Below are 14,606 nucleotides of genomic sequence, written 5' to 3'. Positions count from 1 at the left end.
AGTTGGTTGCAATTAAGATCTTACCTACAAAGATTGCGTATGATCACAAGAATGTTGATGTAGCCCATAGACAGCTAGGTAAGCACCTCCTTTTGTGTCACTTAAAAAGTGAAAGCAAACAACATCCAAGAGTCTATTGAAATAAACACTAAATGGAATGTAATAGACAAATCTACAACTACAAAAGAGTCAAAAGTATTTATCTGTTGCTGGTTGGATGGATTTGGTAATTTAAATAATCGTAGGTATGGGCACCTTAATTGGTATGACTAGAGCATTAGCCTTATAGCAATCCACTATGAGGTGCCACTTATTTTTTCAGGTTTAGAAGTAGGCCAAATTGGGCTGTTAATTAGAGAAGCAGTAGGGATAACCAACTCTTCTTTAAATGTCTTGTAGAAAAGGTTTTAATCCTTGAAGGTCCTGTTTTAATTTATATACAGCTTGATAACCTGTTTTATCTGCAGTAAGATCCACAGGGTGCCATTTTATCAAACCAATAGTTAAGTGCCAAAGACTTAATTTAATTTCAGTTTATTGCTTGTTGGGTCACAGCAGTCATGACCACTATGACATATTTTAGAAAAATGGGCATGGTGACTATGCTATTTTGTGAAGTCTTAGTAAGTCATTTGTTTTCATTTATGTGACCTCAGTATGTCACATTGTAACTTCTCTTCCCCTATATGAACTATCACCAAACGGGCCCATATATTGCACAAACTATCAGTCTTTCCTCAGAACACTCTATAGAACGGGGCCAATGCCTGGTAAGACACACACCAGCTGTCAGTGGTAAGAGATTTTCCCAACTCTAGTGTCAGTCATGGCTTGTGATAGAATCAAGACACGTACTACAATCTGAGGCACACAGATAGTAAATCTATTCTGGGACACACTTCCCATGCCACTTACAAAAGGAGGACTCCATTCCCACAGCACTGTCACTAGACACTAATTGTTGAAAACTTCCAACTTACGTTGGTTGAGTCTAAACAGAGACTTGGTAAGACTTGTAAATGCAGAAAAATCAGCACAACTCAAAGCACAAGCTTGCCAACAGGTAGCAATACATTTCAAAAAGCATGTTACCCAGTAAGCAGCAGAGCCAGTTAACCTCTCATTCATACCTTGTGTTCCTTTCATGCTCGACTGCGATATTTTACTTTTTAGAAGTTTATCTGAAAATTCTTTGAGTTGTGGAAGGAAAATGGATTCCTTCAGAGTATTAGATTTTGCTTCTTTCAGGAATCTGAGATGGTAGCTTAGGCTACTAAATTGTATTATTTATTTAAAGTTTCTCTGGACCACCCATGCAGTATACATTCTTATTCCAAAGCCGCTTTGAGGAAGTATCTTGGTGTTAAAAATTCTTGAGGAAGATATTTTTCCCTTCAATATCAAATCAAATCAATTTCAATATCAAAATTATGATGAGCAACTTTTCTTGTAGTATTCTTAACGAGAGGTTAGTTTATTTTAAATTCACTTTTGTAAGGAGGTTGTAACCCTTGGTGACCTCTTTAAGCGTATGTCTCCTATCAGACTCCTAAACATAGGTAAACCCACAGACTTGTGTATTGTCCTCAATATCTCTTAAAAATCAAAGTAAGTTCACCTGGTTCATCAAACGACCACAAACAAAAGTCAAATAAAGTACTCAGCAACTTGTCTTGGTTTGTTTCTTCACATAAACTTTTTGGTGGATTATAGTTCATGTTTTTGTAAGTTTATCAGTGCATTTAAGCTCATTTATAATTTATGCAGAGGTTTGATTATTTCTTCAGTGAAGTAGCCAGTCACTAAACTTAGTTTTCTTTTTATTTTTATATGTATTTTAATTATTATTTGAAGTTCTCATGAACATCAAGAAGATGCCTTTTAAAGTGAATGAGATTTTTTTTTTTAAACCTGACTATATAAATTTGGCCCTTCTTTTTGGGTAGAAACTATTCCTTAGAAAAGAAAAGATACTGTGTAATTTTATGTGTCTGAAAAAATGATTCTTACATAATGCACATATGGTAATCGGTTTTGTTATTTTTAAAAATGCAATTTAACATTTGATTTTAGACATACTCCCCTGGATTTATTAGAAATGACAGGCAATTGTTCCTTTAAAAATTAAATACTCATCACCTGCAATATTTCTTATTTATGAAATTGCTCTTGTTTGAGATGTTAAAAATAGGGAGGAGAATATAATTTTTTCTCCTTATCACAGAGTAATGTAGAAAAATGGAGATTCAATCTCATAGACTCTCATGTGAATATAAAAAGATTTCTCATGTGTAGTAGATTGTTATATTGGGGAGAAACAAAGACTTTGGCTCCCAATACTTTTGTCATTTGTAGTGCCCTCACACAATAATGATAGGCTTGATCATATCACAGTTTTGGTCAATGAGACATTAGCAAAAGTGATACAAGCAGGGGTTTGTTCTATGCTTCTATTACTGGTGGCAAATCTGTATGGATCTGCAGCAACCTCAATTCTTGCCTCCTCAGAAGAAATAATTTGACTGAGGGGCAGAAGTTAGAAGGAGAGACCCAGGCAAGTTTTAGAGCAGGAGTTAAAGTTTATTAAGAAGCTTTAGAGCAGAAATGAAAGGAAATAAAGTACAGTTGAAAGAGGGCCAAGCAGGTGACTTAAGAGATCAAGTGCCCTGTTTGACCTTTGACTTGGGGTTTTATATGCTGACATACTTCCAGAATCTTGTATCCCTTCTCCCTTGATTCTTCCCTTCAGGTGGGCAGTCCGCATGCACACTGGCCTGCTAGCACATGGGAGGTGAGCATGCACAGTATATTTAGTGGAGTTGTATGCATGCTCACTTGAGGTATTCTTCCCTTAGCAGTTCAATGTCCCTGGATAGTCATATACCAGTTAAACTCTGCTATTTTACCTCTTAATGCACATGCTTGAGCCCACTTTCCTAATGCCTGAGATCTTATTGGGAAGCTGCTAATCACCAGTGTCAGGTTATTTCTATCTATTGGGAGACTGCCTCTCCCTGGCACCAGCAGGGACCAAATATTATTTTAGAGAGACAATTAAAAACTGCCTAACAATCACCTGATGGCTGCCTGACATTCCTGATGTATGCGAGGCAGCCCTCTCCTGCCCTGCTCGTGCCTGACTAGCCAAAGTAACATTCTCCCACCGAAGAGACCAAGACCACAATTATTTGAGGAAAATGCATGAACCTCAGTCTTCTGTAACTGCTTCCTGCCTCCAGAGGGGTGATGGTGGTGGTTGTTCTGTGGATCTTGGCCTCTTTGCTAGATGTCAGGGCAGGAGGATGGCTCCATGGGTTGGTGAAAGCAGTATCCAGCCAGGTCCAAGGGAGACAGGGACAAGATTTTGCCTCTGTCATGTCTCACTAATGGGCAGTCTAGGGGTCTGTAGAAGGGTTACTCTTGAATATTGAGAGGAAGTTACCCCTCACTGAGGATCATCTGGAGCTTGATAGCCTGAAGGCTAGAGGAGGCATATCAGGTTATTAGATTTAGAAGAATGTCAGAACAAAATACGGGAGTGATGACAGCACCAAAAAATTCTGAGACCGCTGATACATCCAGGTAGCTGGTGTTAATAGCTATAGTCATACCTGCTAAGACTTTGCTCTGTGGGGTTGCTACCAATTCCAAAATGTGCCCAGAATTAGAATATTGATCCAGATTTTTACATTACCCATCCCTCTTGTTTCTTCTGAGCTGCAGCGAGAGACTACTGGTTGATTCACAGGAATAAGCAGGACTAGGCTAAACTGCAAACAAAAACTCCAAAACAACTGATAAGTCTAGAACCTAATAACAAGTGTGCCATACCTGTACCCTCTCCCCTCCCCTCTCTCTTTCCATCTCCCTTCCCTCTCCCCTTCCTTCTAATATTGAAACATAATTTCTCTCTCTCCAGTCCTAATTTTTATGAAAAACAAAGTATAATAGGTCTGATTTGTTAGCAAAATAAGCTTTAGTCTTATTAAACTTGTCCTGATTATTTGTATAAAGCACAGCAAGAATAATTATTTGTCACATAGGCTCCTTTTTAATTGGCTTTGATGGAACTTCATTCCATAAAGAATCTCAGATAATACTTGATATTCTTGAGTCTTGAGCCCAGCCATGGGTTTGTGCTATCAAACACCTGTATGAGTTGGGTAAATTCCTCTCCTCTTGAGGTCCCAAGATAATTTGGGGCTCCCAGGCCTGTCATAAAGTGACATTCTTTACTTGCCATAGGCCAGGAACCCTGTACAGGGAATGTGTGGACAAGGTAAGAGGCCAGTTTTTCCAAGGGGGTTTTATTGGCTCTATAGGTCAAATTTGATTCCTTAAAGGAAGCCCACCATTCAGGTCAAAGCCTTGGTAAAATAATCAGTTTCTCCGATGTGCCCTGTTGCAAAAGAAAACAAATTCTTATTGTATTTATGCAAATAAGTATATTGCCATAAGTTAAGAATATTCACAAATAGTTTCCAGATTCTGTGGAAATCAGGTAGAGAGAAAGCAATAGGCTCCAAATTTTGTTAATAGGAGTATACTTTATGCAATTTTTAAAAGCTGTAAATAGAAGGATTATTTCAGTTTTCTATTAGTTCAGTCCATGCAGTTAACTTCTGTTCTGCTTAATATTCATGAACATTTTAGCTCTCCATGAGAGTCCTGAACATTTTTCCTTTATTCTAGTGTCACTATCTCCAAAGTTTTCAGAAACCTGCATGTAAGAGCACCTGTTAAAGTCTTATAGTTGATTATAAAACCACCTTTTAAATAGGATTAAAACAAGACAAAAATTGTCTGTCAATAACAAAAAGTCTTAGGGCAGCCATAGTCAAAGACACAATTGACAAAGAAATTTGTTACCTCTGTGAAATACAATGATTTAATATAACAATTATAGTGATTACTGATAATGTATACTAAGTCACATTAGAATTAGGAGTTTGGCACAAATTTGGAATACATGCCAATAACAAATTTATACAAATACAGACCTAAGAAAGCCAGATTTTACCTTTGCTTTAGTGTATTGTTGATGTTAAATCCAATTCTTAATAAAACTTTAAACACATATCTATTCAATCATAATGTGTTTGACTGTAAGGTAAGATTTCCATAAACCTTTTCAAACTCTTTAAAGTTTTCTGTTAAAAAAGAAGAAAAATGCACTAAGAAAACCATCTTGTGCTTGTATTCCAATATTCAATTTATGAATAAACTGGATAGTACTCTTTTAATTTTAGCCAATATGTTTACATAAAGAATTTCCTTTATAGGATTAATTTTTCACAAATCTTCCACAACTTGCTCACACCTTTAGCTTTATCCTATCTAACTTAAAATAATCCTTTAACCCTCCAAACTTTGTCAGAAATCTGCATTTCCATGCCTTCTTATAATCTTTTTTTACCAAAAGCACATTCTACTTTCCTTACAAGCCTTGCGTGTAAAGCTGCTTTTGCAGTAGTCTCAAGTACATGTTACACTGATAACTCATAGCAACTTTTACTTTTGGTGAAAAACCTGGTAAATAAGTGATTCTAATTATGTACTAGGTTTAGAGCCTGGGACACCAGACAGAAGAGTAGATAAGGTCTGACTCTTTCCAGCATAGCTAGGGGGCATGAATCTCTGTGTGTCCCCAGGCCTTACCTAGGTTTAAAGCAGGCAAGTTGTACATTTAAGTCATAGCATTAGTTTATCAAACATTTAGTAGGCCTAATAACCTTTGAAATTCTTTAAATTTTTTAATAAATTCCCTTTCATGAATATTTTTAATACTTACACAGATCATTTATGGCATGCTTGAACTTTCTCACCTGTCCTAAACATCCCTGTTTTTAAACAACTGGTTATTTTACTTTAGGGCAAGAATTTACCACACAAGATCCTTTGTCAGACAAAATATCTTTTTTTATAACCTTCATTGCCAATAATACCTTTACTTTTATAACCTTCAAAATAGACAAGTCTTTTTTTTCTATTAGAAAGTTAAGGTTTGTATTGCATATTGCTGTGTGAGTTCTGAGAAGGTGGAGCAAATGAGGAGGTTATTTACATATTGTAGAAATTATCCCCCATCAAGAGACTGCTTAGTTAGATTTTTGCTAAGGTTTGTGTGTGTAAGTGTGGGCTAGTTCTAAGCCCCTGAGGTAGAACCATCCAAGTTGAAATTGTTGGTTAAAGATTTAGCTAGCTTTTCTGGAAGAAACAGAGCTATTAGAGAGAAGGATGAATTTAGAGGTCAGGTAATTATTCAGCAGGCACCCATCTTGGAAATTGTATTTTTTGCCCCAAAGGTGTGTGAATCTTCTCTTTGGAGGAAAGAGGTGCCATTTGCCCACATTATCCAACAGGATTTCAAGGAGAGTTGCTTAGAGAAAGAGATTATCATAGAGTAGGCAGCTCTTGAACCCAAAAGGGAAGTTTATAATTTTACTTGCCACCTCCCGACTTGCCCTTGGCTTTGTCCTATTGATGATGATGTCTGATTTGGAAGCAAGCCAGAGCAGAAAGCCTTTCAGCTCAAGGCCATCAGGGGTTGGGATTCTGTCCCAGGGGCCCTTTGACCCTCAGGACAGTTCTATTCCACTGGTCAAATTTGTGGTAGAGGAGGCAAGCCATTTGAGGCCTTCTCCCATTTGTCCCATTGGGGCAGTTTTCCTTCCAGTGGCCTGGATTCCCACATCAATGGCAATTCCTTAAAGGAGTTTCCTTAGGGCAACCTGGAGGGGGCTTGAGAGCTAGTAAAGCAGCCAACAGTTGAATCTGCCTCTTGTCTCTGCATTTATCCTTTTTCTCTCAGTTCATTTTTAGGCCAAACTGTATTACAAAGGAAAACTAGTTTTTTTATTTTAAGGTTTAGGGGAATCAAACTATTTCCAGTTTTGGGGGATGCACCCGAGGGGTGTGTCCTGTGGTATGGAGACATGATTACCCATCTGTGAAGACAGAACAGAGAAAAAAAAAGAATTAAAAAGAAAAAAGGCATCCCCTTTTGCTCTCCTTTCATTCTGAATGGGCCACCCCCATTCATCCTTAGGGTTTTGGAATAAATCAGTCTTTCCAAGTACCGTTAACGCTGGTCCCATCTTATCACAATTTCCCACTTGAGAACAGAGGAGACACTGGAGTGAACAGTGGTCCCCAGGTTCATCCTTACGGTTCTAGAATAAAGTGGTCTTACCATGTACCCCTAACCTTGTCTTCATCTCTGCTCTAATTGTAATCTGTTAGCCTGGGACCAACCTCCATCTCTGTCCTATGGGTCTCTTGTGCCCACAGCCTTGGGCTATAGTGGCTCTCACTCAGAACATTTTAGCAACAAAATAATTGTATCTTAGATTCCCATTTCCCATGTTTTTTTTTGTTTTGTTTTGTTTTGTTTTAACATGGAGTCTCACTCTGTCTCCCAGGAGGAATGCAGTGGCAGTGATCTCGGCTTACTGCAGCCTCTGCCTCCCAGTTCAAGCAATTCTTCTGCCTCAGCCTCCCAAGAAGCTGGGACTACAGGCAAGTGCCACCATGCCCAGCTAATTTTTTGTATTTTTAGTAGAGACAGCATTTCACCATGTTAGCCAGGATGGTCTTGATCTCCTGACCTCGTGATCCACCTTCCTCAGCCTCCCAAAGTTCTGGGATTACAGGCATGAGCCACTGGACCCGGCCTCCCATGTTCTTTAAGTTGACAAGAAACCTGTATTTTTAGCTAACTGCTATAAGGGGGTTGGACTTCCCTCCCTTTGAATATGACCTGGAAGATCTTGAGGCCTGTTGAGAAAGGTGTAGAAGTGATTAGAGAAATGGAGGCTAAAGGAGGAAGTGGGAGGAAGCTAGAGGAATACTCCTGTAATGCCTTCATGTGCTTGCAAAAACAGTAGCTCTTGGATTCGAGAGGGAAACATGTATTTGCCCTCTTGACATAAAGTAATAACCTCCAGGGGACTTAGGCCTTGGGGTAAGAACTCTCAAATGGCAAAGGAAGAATTTTCCCTCCTCCAAAAGGGGGTGCTAATTCAAAAAAAGCAAGTAGGTGGGGTCCTTAAAGAACCACGGAGTGAGGCCTTGTGCAGGTGAGACAAACTGCTTCAAAAACCACCAAAAAACTTAGCCCTAGAATGTAACAGGGACAAAAAGCATATGGTAAGTTATAAGAAGCTGGCAGAGCCAGGGTTCCAATTAGTGTCTGTTTCAGCAATGTGCCAACAGACAGGGTAAGGGTTTGAGGTCATCTGAGCTAATAAGGTGAAAACAAGTTTAAATCTCAGGAGATATCTGCAAGGAAGCCTCTGTCTTTGCTGCTGCACAAATGCAACAAGAGCCACAGGAACACGAATAACAGGGAAGGTGTGTTAAAGGAGTTACGTGGTAAGCAAAGTGAAAGCAAAGAGGCAGACTTGGCCCCAAGGTGGATTGTCCAGTTGGTACACTAGGTCATTTCAGAATATACACAGAGAAAACAGGAGAATGGGTGGTAGAATGGGTGGTAAGAAAATAATAATAATTTTCTTATTATTTTTATTGAAAAGAGCTGATTTTATTTGAAAAAACATAGAAAACCCCAGCAATTTCACAGTTTTAGTTTTTAGCCCTACCACTCCAATGAGCCTCTTGTCCTGGAGGGCCATTAGTGCCTCAGATCTACTCAGTACAGACCCAAGGTCCTTCCCACCCCTGCAAGCCACCTTTCAGGGTTAGCTGAGAGATCAGCCAAGGGGAGAAGAGCAACTTGTGGCCAAGAGGAATCATTCTGGGGGTTTGTTAGTAAGCAGGAGTGTGAAAGAGGAGAAGAAAACCATGTACAGTGGTTGACTGCCTCTTGCCAAAGGTGAGCCGTACAGGTGTCTTACCACTTAGGGGCACCAAAGTATGTTACTAGTGGAAAATTCTTACAGATCTGCACCAACCTCAATTCTTGCCTCCTCAGAAGAATTTGACTGAGGGGCATAAGGTAGAAGAAAAGACCAAGGCAAGTTTTAGAGCAGAAGTGAAAATTTATTAAAAAGCTTTAGAGCAGAAATGAAAGGAAGTACACTTGAAAGAGGTCCAAGCAGGCCACTTGTGAGATCAAGTGCCCTGTTTGACCTTTGACTTGCGGTTTTATATGTTGGCATTCTTCCAGGATCTTGCATCCCTTCTCCCCTGGTTCTTCCCTTCATATAGGTTGTCCCCATGCACATTGGCTGGCTAGCATATGGGAGGTGAACACATACTCTGTATTTACTGGAGTTGTATGCATTTCCACTTGAGGTGTTCTTCTCTTAGCAGTCGAATGTCCCTGGGTGGTCATATAACAGTTAAACTCTGCCATTTTGCCTCTTACTGCACACACTTGAGCTCACTCATCCAGTGCCTGAGATTGTATCAGGAAGCTGCTGATCACCAGTTTCAGATTATTTCTTTTGGGAGAGCCTCTCCCTGGCACCACTGTAACCAATTATTATTTTAGAGAGACGGTTAACAGCTACCTGACAATTGCCTTATGGCTGCTTGACATTCCTGGTGTGTGCAGGGGAAGCCCTCTCCTGCCCTGCTCATGCCTGACTAGCTATTTATGGTAATACTTCTACAATAAGGTTTACCCTCTCAGAATGCTTTGTTTCAGAATTTAGGAGCTATGCTATAAGTTAGTCCTAACTCTCCTGCTGGAGAGAGGGGCCACATGGCAAGGCCTCGGAGGATGCAATATCATGTTTAAAGCCAGCAACAATGAGGATAACTGAGGCCCTCAGCCATCAGTCAATGCCAAGTCCCAGTAGGTGAGAGTAAACCCACTTTTGCAAAAATTATCAGTGAGAAAATTATGACAGTGAAAGAAATCTGAGCTAAACCAGCCCCCATCTTGCTTTCTCCTTAATTATTCATGGGCTATTGGGTTGAGCTAACTTTGGAAGATATTCAGGCTGTAGTTCAAATGGTAATGGGCCTTGCCCAAAATTCAACCACTTTTGTAAAGCTAACGAAAGGCCATTAGGCTATGGGGAGGAGAGGAGCCTGAGTTCTGCTAAGGCACAGGCACAAGCGACAGTCAGCCATTATTCCAGAGGTTATAAGACATGCAACTCCTCCAATTACTTCTGTAAATAATATCACTATTGTAAAATCTAAGATTGGCCTTTTGAAATATCTTTTAAGGTTTTTTGTATGTCTGATACCCATGGCTCCACCTGAATCCACCTGGACCTGCCAAGCTAGCTCCTGTGGCCCCACCCAGAAATGATTCAGCATGCAGGAGGATAGTTTTGACCCCCTATGATTTCATCTCTGCCCCAATCAATCATTAGCAAGCCTAGCCACCCCACCCCTTTCCCCAAACTGCTTTTGAAAAACCCCTAACCTACAAACATTGGACAAGAATGATTTGAGAACTAGCTCCATCTCCCATGTGGCATGGCTGGCCTCATGTCTATTAAACTTTTAATTTACTGCAATGCCATGTCTGTCTTTAAGCAGCAGGCAGGAAGAACCTCTCAGGCTGTTATAACAGAAGGCTTCTTGAACCTTCCAGCTCAGCCTATCCAGCTGAATCCAGGCCGAGGGTGCCCCCAGTGGACACGATATGGAGCACAAGAAAAGCCCAGTCAACCTGCAGAATCATAAGAAACAATAAATCCTAGTATTTTTAAGCCATTATTTTTGAATACTTTGTTATAAGTAACATGTAAAAAGCACCATGCAAGATGTTCTATTCAGACCTGATATTAGAAAATTTTGCTTTCTCATATAAAAGCAGTATTACCTCAAAAGCTAAAATATGCATTCCCTTCCTTCTATAACATCTTCTTCATTTCCAATTAACTTGGAAATCTGTATTAAACTAAAAATTTGATGTTGTCAGTGTTGTTATATTTTATTTTTCTCACCTGTAATATTTATATGATTTAGAAAAGAAACTCTGTCTACATTCTAAAACAAAGAACAAGTGACTCAGTGGCATAGGATACAGATGCATGACCAGGTCAAAGTATTGGAGTAATAATATCCTCCTTTTCCTACACAATTTTTCCTTTTCTACACAATTTTTCTCAACTATTTTGTTTTACTACTTCTGTGACTAGCAGGTTCAATCATGTGTATTTAACTGTCAGGAAATTTTGTTTGAAATTTTGTTAATTTTTTTTCTTAGACATGCAATAACCCAAACAATGACTAGATCTGGATGAAATTATACTTCTCATATATATGGTCCTGTATGAGCCAGGGTTCTCTAGAGAAACAGAACTGATAGGATAGAGGTACATATAAAGAGAAGTTTATTAAGGACTATTGACTTACATGATCAAAAGGTGAAGTCCCACAATAGGCCGTCTGCAAGCTGAGGAGCAAGGAAGCCAGTCTGAGTCCCCAGAACTCAAAAGTAGGAAAGCCAACAGTGCAGCCTTCAGTCTGTGGTTGAAGGTCCAGGAGTCCAAAAGCTGAAAAACTTAGAGTATGATGTTTGAGGGTACGCATCATCCAGCACAGGAGAAACATGTAGGCTGGAAGACTAAGCCAGTCTAGTCTTTCTTATTCCCCTGCCTACTTTTATCCTAGCTGTGCTTGCAGCTGATTAGATGGTGCCCACCCAGATTGAGAGTGGGTCTGCCTCTCCCAGTCCACTGACTCAAATGTTAATCTCCTTTGGCAACACCCTCACACACACACACCCAAGAGCAATACTTTGAATCCCTCAATCCAATCAGGTTGATACTCAATATTAACATTTACAGCACCTATTTCCTTGGGTAATATAGTACTTCATTGATTCTAGAGCTCATTCTTGTTTTTATATTTTAATATCTCTTAAATTTAGATTCTTGAAATTATAAGAAGGCAGTGATGTATTAACTCATTTATTATTGGTAATACACAAAATTATTATGCATTTTTAAATATTTCATATCTTAAATATAATGAAATTTAACATAACATATATTCCATGTTTGATAGGTTCTATCATGTTGAATGCCTTGTCTGCTAAGTCATGATGCTGTGAACCATTCTGCCCTAAAGGCTACTGTGATAATCAGTGGAACTGGCTCTGTGAATAAGCCATCCTAAGCATGTAAACACTGGTGCTAATGAAACAGCCTCATTGTTTGGGGTGCCACCCAAAGTTCGTTGTCTCATGGCTGAGGAAATCAATGATGTGGACACACAAAGGGTGAGGTTGGAAAAGTTTAATAAGTGAAAGAGAAAAAGCTCTCTGCTTCAAAGAGGGGTCCTGAAAAAGGGTTGCCATTTCACAGTTGAATACTGAGGCTTTTGTAAGTAACCAGTGAGGGTGGGGCATCTTATTTTCCATCCATGGAAAATAAGACATGGATGAAGCTGAAAACTATCATTCTCAGAAAACTATCACAAAGACAGAAAACCAAACACCATATGTTCTCACCCATAGGTGGGAAATAAACAATGAGAACACTTGGACACAGGGCAGGGAACATCACACACTGGGGCCTGTCAGGGGGTGGGGGACTGGGGGAGGGATAGCATTAGGAGAAATACCTAATGTAAATGACGAGTTGATGGGTGCAGCAAACCAACATAGCACATGTATACCTATGTATCAAACATGCATGTTGTGCACACGTACCCTAGAACTTGAAGTATAATAAAATAAATAAATAAATAAAAAATCTTAATAAAATTTGAAAGAATGGTACAATGAAAACCCATATACAGTTGTTCTAGACTTACTACATATGCCTTTTGTGTGTGTGTATGCTTTATTTTGTGAAACCACTTGAAAGTAAGTTGTAGACATCATGACCCTTCATCTCAAAGATTTCAACATGCATCTCCTACACGATCATAGACAATCATCACCTCTAAAAAACAAAAGAACTATAATTCTATACTATCTACTATACTACCCATATTCAAATCTATATAAGTGTACCAAAAACGACATTCACACACACATATATATCTCACACACACTCACACACACATATATATACCTACACACACACACACACACGTTTCCAATTCAGAATTCAATAAACTTGTATGGGCTTTCTGTGGGTATGAATTTTCAGTTTCTTTAAATATAGAAGATTATCTTACCTGTTTAAAAAAATAGAGTAAAAATTTGAGGCCTTTTTCATGCCATCCCCCTTTCACCAAGATATCTTGTTTGTAATGAAATCATCTGGCAGAAATCAAATAATTCTATTATTAATTTGATCTATGTTAAGTGAAGTATTATATAAATGTTTGCTTTAACTGCTAAGAACTGACACTAAAGGATTTATATTCTATACTGATGAATAATGTCAGCTTGTGTCTCATGCCCCTTAATGAAATTTTGACCTTATTTCACTCTTGAATAATCTCTGCTCTCAAAAACTGTAATTCTGCTGAATTATTTCTCAAATACTTAAGGAGTCATACTGTGTAATATTGGCCATACTTCACAGTGTGCAACATTGTGTTGCATGTACATTTTACTATTGAGTAGTTTTATTTTGTAGTCTTGCTAGTGCCATCATATAATTACATTGTGAACTCGTGGTATAAAGGTCAGATACTTTGTACAAAAGTAAATGCTATGTGTATTTAGGGTTCTACTCATTGCACATTGAGATCAACACAAGGAAAGAATAAATCATATAAGTTACAACAGAAATTTCTGATCTTTGAAACAGGTTTTGTAGTATCTCACTATTGCAAAGAAATCCACAAAAAAATTTCAAAATATGCCTCTATTTTCTTGGGATACTCATGGAAGAAAAATATAAAATATACATTTTAGATATTTTCAGCCTAATCACAAATAAGACTGATGAGTTTCACTGGTGGCTGCATTTTTTCTTCTTAACAATTTCCCCTGTTAATCTACCTTGTTTTATTTTGCTGTGGTTGCTTTCACAGTAGAAATATACTATGGTTTTCTTTCTGATAACCAGAAATTTAGAAAATTGTAGCTGATCGATTTTTTGTATTTCAGTTTTTAAAATGGACAAAATATTTTCAAACTATTTATTTTGAAATGTGTTTTCCTTCTTTCTTTCTTTTTTTTTTTTTGAAATGGAGTTTCGCTCTGTCACCCAGGCTGGAGTTCAGTGGTGCAATCTAAGCTCACTGCAACCTCCACATCCTGGGTTCAAGTGATTCTCCTGCCTCAGCCTCCCAAGTAGCTGGGACTACAGGCACGCACCACCATACCTGGCTAATTTTTTGGATTTTTAATAGAGATGGCATTTCACCATGTTAGCTAGGATGGCCTCAATCTTTTGACTTCATGATCCGCCTGCCTCGGCTTCCCAAAGTGCTGGGATTACAGGCATGAACCACCGCATCAGGCCTGAAATGTGTTTCTTTAAAGTTCAAGAGAATATGCTTGCACATACTAACTATATTTGTTCCATCTCATGCTAGTACATGGAGATTACAGAGAATCCAAGGCTTATCTAGTCTTGGAAATTATTATTATTAGATGACCCACCAAAATATTAACATAAATGGTTCTTAGTAAAACATATTCCAGTTGTTTCTTGAGAACATTCTTAAACTTAAATGGGCCAGGTGCTGATATGGTAAAATAATCATAATTTTATTAGATTACTTTTCAACAATTTAGGAGATCATTTGAAAGTTGTTTATTCATTTATCTATAA

Source organism: Pongo pygmaeus, chromosome 1 (assembly GCF_028885625.2).
Source record: "Pongo pygmaeus isolate AG05252 chromosome 1, NHGRI_mPonPyg2-v2.0_pri, whole genome shotgun sequence".
Taxonomy (NCBI): domain Eukaryota; kingdom Metazoa; phylum Chordata; class Mammalia; order Primates; family Hominidae; genus Pongo; species Pongo pygmaeus.
This window is presented reverse-complemented; position numbering follows the sequence as displayed.